The following is a 7,624-nucleotide window of genomic DNA, read 5'->3' as shown; positions in this document are numbered from 1 at the left end:
TGCTTCTTGTCAGTTCAATCATCAATATGGGATGCTGTTTACATTTTTTACCAGATCTACTTCATAGGAGTCCCAATGTACAGAATTAATAGCCCTCTGCCAGCCAATCAGAAAATAGTATTTCTTGTCTCTTGGGGATACATTTTCAATAATATGCCTTGTAGTTTCTTTTTAAAAAGTTGGTATACCATGATTATTGTGCGGGTATTTTTGTATTTTCAAATGACTAATTACTTGTATTTTAATTAAATACATTTTTCACATCAGTATTTTGTATTTTATTTTGTTTCAATGTATGAGCCTGTATTTGTAGTTTGTAACAAAATAGTTTGTGATGTATCCGTGCCCACCTCTGCTTATACAAATGCAACATCCAGTAGCTCAAAAGAGCTCTTGAGAGCAGGGAAGGCATCATCAAGAGGCTGTGATGGCCGTCCACCAAACTGCAAACATAGGGCCTGTAATCTCCTCTGCTACTGTACGTCACAAAAAAGGTGGATGAAGATGTTTGCTTAGTTACCCTGCTACAGACGTTATCAAAGTTTCAGGCCACATCAGGTCCACACAAATTTACCCCTCATCCCACCAGAGAAATGAACACACTTATGGTGACTGACTGTGGTGGCTGAGCTGCAACACACCACCAAATCAGCCACAGTGCAGACACTGTGCATACAGGGGACCTCCCGACCAGTGATTACGGGTACTCTTCAGAGAGAGTCAGAGACTGAAGAGCCCCTATGACTACTATGTGCACAGATTGGGTGGTCAAATTGGCATCTTCTCCCTAACGTCCTTGCATGCAGCAGATAAGGCACAGATAGAAAGGCACATACTCTACTCAAGTTCAACTACACCCACACTGTGAAGAGTGGTAGGCCTATAAGTATTCAACTTCTTTACTCAAGTGAAAGTATCTAAGCATGCAGTCTGAAATTAACTTGTTATGAAAATATCCACACCTTCTTTGTCATAATTCATCCTCACTTTTCTTTCATACTTCATTTCATTCATTTTTTGCCCTTCTTTTTACCGGTACATTCTGTGGCCTTGATAGATTTATTTCCATCTTCACTGGTGCTATCTTGAGTTAAATACTGGTTTCATGGCATACAACAATAATTTCTCAGCATTGTTAGACATTGGGGCTATATCCGAGCATTGAGTGCAACTGTGCCAAATATAAGCCTATCTGTTGGTAAGGGTATTAAGCTACTAGCATACACATTCCTATCCATGTCATAGGACTTCAATATACCAGAGGAGTACAGATCTCTGGGCTGAAATAATTTAAAATTTTGTCGTGGACCCCTTACTGTCATTTGGGACAGGTCTAAATTGTGACTGCCTTTGTTCTCAAGGCCTAAAATGTGACTGTGCCTTTGTCCACAAGGGGGTGCTGTTTAGCTATGCAAGGATCAAGCTGCTTTAGATTGCACTCTGGCTATTTCGGGCCGCAAAACGTGAGTGTATTCACACTGCATTGAAGAGCTCACACAGGAAGCAGAGGGTTTACAGTAAACATGTTTAGAGAGCGTAGGTGGTATCCTTCCTGTCCGGCATCGCATATGTCAGCATGTGGCTAGAATAAGGACACATCTGTTTACTGTTCTTATAATAGTAAAGGCCTCACTTATGGCCTCACCTCCAAAATGACATACATATTGTTTATAAACATACAAATAATCTAAATAAATTAATTTGACCTTTTGTGGTCATATTTTGACATATCAATCAGTCATCTTTCCTGTGAGATAGAAGTTTTTGTAAAAAAAAAAATCCTGAAACTAGTTTGTTGGAACAGACTCTTGCGTTCTGTAGAACACACCTGTCCAGGACCAATCTGATCCGTTTCAAGGTGCTTTATGGGATGCTGCGCTCCCTCAGTAATAAGATGCATTTGAATGCAGTTAAATGTTCAGCATAGCTTCTCTAGTACCTGTTGCCTCACTCATCATTAACATCATCCTGAGCAGTCACAACTACCACTACTACAGCTACAACACAACTACACCGTTTCATACATTTTTAAACTCTTCCTATGTTTATTTCAGCCATGAAACTTGATGTGCATCTTTTCTATACTAAATTGCTTGTGAATATATAAAATAAACCAAATATAAATATGTTAACAGTAAAAATAAAATCTAGATATATTCTCTCAGTCAAGATTTGTCTTCAAGTTTGCATATACAAAACAATCAAACATTCAAACATAAGACGTGATATTAAAATAACAAAATATATAAATATTTTTAGCTTGACATAAGATTATTGCACTTTACAGTAATTTACATTCTTAATTGAAGAGGACTGTGAAGATCAGCAATCACAGAGAGGACTCAGTCATGTCAAGTTTGTCAAGAGAACTGAGAAGTCCATTCTTGTTCATGTTGAGGTCTAAGGTTTTAAGTGTTTATGTGTTTCCTTTGTTTTGCTCTTAATCCTGGTTTCTTCCTCCTATTCTGTCTCTTTTTAATCCATTTAATTTTACCGGTGTGTAACACAGGGATCCTTTTTGTCACGGTAGAAGTGATCATGGTTGTTGGAGTTGTTGACAGAGACGATGTAGGGTCCTTCTCTGTATTGGGTGATGTGGTGGTTGGCTTTGAGGATGTAGGAGTCTGGGTGGTAGGTGATGTAGGGTCCTTCTCTGTATTGGGTGACGTGGTTGGCTTTGAGGTTGTAGGAGTCTGGGTGGTAGGTGATGAAGGGTCCGTCTCTGTATTGGGTGGCGTGGTGGTTGGCTTTGAGGATGTAGGAGTCTGGGTGGTAGGTGATGTAGGGTCCGTCTCTGTATTGGGTGGCGTGGTGGTTGGCTTTGAGGATGTAGGAGTCTGGGTGGTAGGTGATGCAGGGTCCGTCTCTGTATTGGGTGGCGTGGTGGTTGGCTTTGAGGATGTAGGAGTCTGGGTGGTAGGTGATGTAGGTGTCTTTGATGTAGACTTTGAGGGTGTATTTGTTTTTATTCCTATCCCATCAAGGTATTTCTTGGCTCTCTGAGCCCAAGCTGACTCTGGATCTGAACATATGCGTTTTCCCTTCTTAGTATTAAAGCTGTAATAAGAGAAGCAGTTTTATAAAGACCTTCATTGTTACATTTTGATTTTGAGTTGCATTTTCTTAAGTTGCAGTAGCATGACTTAGAACGTACCTTATAGCGCTGATTGGACAAACTGAAGATTTCACTTGCACTGTGTAATTCTTTAACTTCTGGACTGAAGCTGTGGTTATGGACACTTTTATACAGGGACATGGAAAAACGAGAACGTTGCCTGTTGATGATATTACTCATTAGGAAAGGCACTTGATTGCACAAAACACTGCTGAACATGAATTTAATCTGTATTGCTAGACATAACATTGACTTAGTATACTGGTAAATGAGTCTTTCCCCATGATTTATAAATTAACACTTTTTTTCCCTTACATTGAACTGACCTAGTGTCTCAAATGAAGAAAAGAAGAAAACTCCTCTTGTTGCGTACTCTAAACTCAGTCATCACATTTCAAAGATAGATACTGTACACTGCTATATTTCTGATCTGACTGAATCTCTAATACTCAACGAAAGAAAAACACGAAACATCCACCTGGACTGAAATAATCTAAACAGAGTAATCCCCTACTCAAAGACAGATATACACTGCTGTGAGGAACCTCTCTGAAGGGAAAGCCAAGTAGGAAACGTGTTTCTTATTACCATATTGTCTGTAGACAATCAGAGTAGACCTACAGTACCATTCACATTATAAAAGCAATTAAACAATGAGAGACTCACTTGCATAGATGTTGGCAAAGCACACAGCAACGCAGCAGAGAACAGCGACCATGTTCATCTCCATCCTGTCCTGTGATAGGCGTCAGACTAAGAGACTCTGTAAATGTAAATCTGTTTCTATTCTTCTTGTCCTGCACTCTCTTTTTCTCTCTCTTGCCCTTTGTACTGAATTTCTCTTTCTGTGTAACACACTCTCTCTCTCTTTTCCTCTCCCCTCCTCTAGCCCTCATTTCTTTCTCTCTCTCTCTTTCGCTCATGGGGAGGGGCTCCAGTCAGCCCTCAGGCCTAGTGGAAAGCCCACAGCCCCTCACCTCACTCTGACACGTGGGTCGTGTCAACCACAGCCGTATCAGCAGCAGCCTACTGCGAGGAAAGAGTGATGGGTGTGACGAGAGAGAGCTAGAGAGAGACGGAACAGATGAGTGTCACCTAGCCCACCCATAGGAGACCAGCCAAAGACCCCTCCGAGTCAGTATGTGTATCATCTCAGCATGTCCAGCAGAAATGAGTGTGTGCTTCCTCTACCTCATTAGGCTGCCGTTGGTACTGCTACCTACGCCTATGTAGTTATGTACAGGGCTCCAGAGTGCAACCAATTTAGTCGCATATGCGACCTAATTTTTCAAAAGTGCGACCAGCTATTCGAGAGAGGAAAAAGTGTCCGCATTGAACATGCCACATGCGCCAAATTTATAGGAGTCATTGCAGATGAAAAGACGTCTTAAAATTTCGAACAATGCATACAAGGCCTTCCCGAGCGACAGAGATACAGATATCGCCGAAAAGGAGAGCGTCATTGACCCGGTTTTCAACAGCAATATTCGTTTTGCGCGCGAGTTGTGTAAACTCATTCTGATGGCATCAATCAATTTAATCCGGTATTTGGCGCAAACCGAATATCGCTGCTACATTTAAAGCTCGAATATTCCCTGCATGTATAACTGTGGTCATTGTGTACGGTGAATTGAATGGACACATTTAGATCGAGCATGGCAAGTCATTGCAATAGCCTATAATAATAGGCCTACCATTTCGTTACTGCATTAACCATAGTGATGTTCTTATTGAAAATTTAAAAATACTAAAATTAAAAAGTTAATTGCATTGTGGGGCTGTCAAATGATTATTGCAATCATCATTGCAAAATCACATAAAAATCCCCCAGGCTACTTGGAACATCTCTTTGAATTGTGCTCAAATGCATTTCTATGGAAGATGCTAGCATGGCGAGCTGGTTTAGCCAAGGCCTAAAGATCATGAAGGATAGTATGTAAGACATTGAGCCATGAGAGGTGCAGTTTGAAGCCCTTAAAAGACGTGCACTGTTAATTTACTCACTGTTATTATGACCGCCGCGCAGCGAAGCGGCGGTCATATAGGTTTAGTCAGATTTGTTTTTTTTTTTGTTTTTTTTTCTTTTTCGCATGTCCAAATTTCCGTCAATGAGTCCCGGGACACTGAAAGACCGGGGTAGACGAAACTTGGTGGGCATGTAACCCCACATGGATAGCATGGAACCATCGTTTTTCGTTTTGATCTGTAGCCCCCCCGCTGGACTGCACCCCCCGAAAGGAGGGTAGGGCAGACACAGTTTTCTGTGAATATCTCGAGAACCGTAAGGTTTAGGAGGACCTTTTTTTTTTTTTGTATGTTGATCTCAAGGGGCCATGTCAACCCATTCCATAACCACTCATTTCATGTATAGCGCCACCTAGTTAAACACAAAAAAGTAAAAATGAGGTGTTGTAATCGCAGGTATCTGTGACCTAACATAGTCAAAACTGCACGAAATTGGAAGTGTAGGATCATTATGACACCCTCTGAATGCACGCCAAGTTTCGTGGAATTCCGTTCATGGGGGGCCACACAATAAATTAATTTATGTTACTATACACCAACTGGCCTGTAGGTGGCTGGAGACAGTTTTCTGTGAATATCTCGAGAACCGTAGGGCCTAGGAGGTCCACCTTTTTTTTGTATGTTGATCTCAAGGGGCCATGTCAACCCATCCCATTACCACTTATTTCATGTATAGCGCCACCTAGTTAAAAATTAAAAAGCAAAAAATTTGGTGTTTTCATCACAATATCTCTGGCTGACATGGTCAAAACTGCACGAAATTGAAAGTGTAGGATCATTCTGACACCCTCCGAATGCATGCCAAGTTTTGTGTACTTTTGTTCATGGGGGGGCCTTACAATAAAACAATTTATGTGTACATTTAGTGACGTACACCAACAAGGATTCCCGGGACACTGAAAGACCGGGGTACACAAAACTTGGTGGGCACGTACCCCCACATGGATAGCATGGAACTGTGATTTTTCGTTTTGATCTGTAGCCCCCCCGCTGGACTGGACCCCCCGAAAGGAGGGTAGGCCAGACACAGTTCTCTGTGAATATCTTGAGAACTGTAGGGCCTAGGATGACCATTTTTTCCGTATATTTGCCTCCAGGGGTCATGTTAACCCAGTTCATGTGCACACATGTGCACAAACAGATACACACACACACACACACATTCACAGTAATCATGACACATACTCACACAGTAGACATATGTACGCTTCCATGCACAGGCACATACGCAGGCACACACACAAGCACGCACACACACACACACACACACACACACACACACACACACACACTCACATACACACACACCCACACAGCCACACACATAACATAAACATAACACAAACAATCAAGAATTTCTCATAATTATGAACAGGCAAGATGGAGGTGGGGTTGTATAAAATGAATTTTACATGTGAAATCTATGAACTAATCATGTTTTGGTACTTGTTGTCTAGCAGATACCAGTGAGAATTGAGTGTGGATAATGCAATTTAGTGAGACAGTTAGAATCATATAGGCCTTTCAGCGTGATTTCTTTTTGTGGAAAAAATGTGCTGGACTGGGCGGCGGTCATATTTTGTACCGCTCTGCGGTACATCTAGTTTTTATTTCATTCATCTTGAGATGTTTTAAGTTTACATTTCAGCTCAGTGAAGCACTTAAAGCACCAACACTTCATTAAGTTACTTTTCTTGTAGAATTGTAAATCATAAGTCATAGGACAACCTATATAGGACAGTAATTAAGGAAAAAAAGTGTTAAATGCGATGTGGCTGAAAAAAAGTTAGGCGCACCAGTGCAACCAGTGCAAAAAGTTAGTCTGGAGCCCTGATGTAGCTGCCGTTGGTACTGCTACCTATGCTTATGTAGTTATGTCGCTGTAGCCAGCGGTGTGTGCATCGAGTACACCTTGAAAGATGCACTAGCAAGAGACACTAGCATCATATGGGAGGGATGTGCACATTTTGGGAGGCATGGGGGCTCAAGTGAGAAAATTGATGGTATTGATGAAGATCTATTATCAAGCTATGCGTAGGCCTAGTTACCAGGAGTAGAGGTGGCAGGAATTTAATAACTATTCACATTCAAAAATAAGTAAATTAAAAACACTCCAGGAAAAAGGGCACTATTTCTCTTGGAAAAAAGGCAGGCTTGAGCAAACCCACTTATTCCACTGTGCACAGTCGAACTGTGCTTGTCCACCACACAAATACTACAGTAAAGATACTACTGTATATCACCACTTGCACCTAAGTTGTGCATCGGTCTCAGAACGAACAAGCACTGTGATCAGATATCACCTAGTATAACTCTATTCTAATAGTTAATACAGTAGTATAATCATTGGTGAGCAATTTCCCAGCTCTGATATGAAATTGACATGCAAATAATCAAAATAATAAGTTAAAACACTGAACCGAATAGCCACAAAGGCTGAGGTTCTCAAATTTGTTTGGGCTAGGCAAGGTCAAAGATCAAGGT

This window comes from Alosa pseudoharengus, unplaced genomic scaffold (assembly GCF_046254945.1).
Source record: "Alosa pseudoharengus isolate Yale_2024_CS ecotype anadromous, Long Island Sound unplaced genomic scaffold, YU_APseudo_1.1 YU_APseudo_1.1_scf_2, whole genome shotgun sequence".
NCBI lineage: Eukaryota > Metazoa > Chordata > Actinopteri > Clupeiformes > Clupeidae > Alosa > Alosa pseudoharengus.
The sequence above is the reverse complement of the archived record's forward strand: the minus strand, read 5'-3'. Positions refer to the sequence as shown.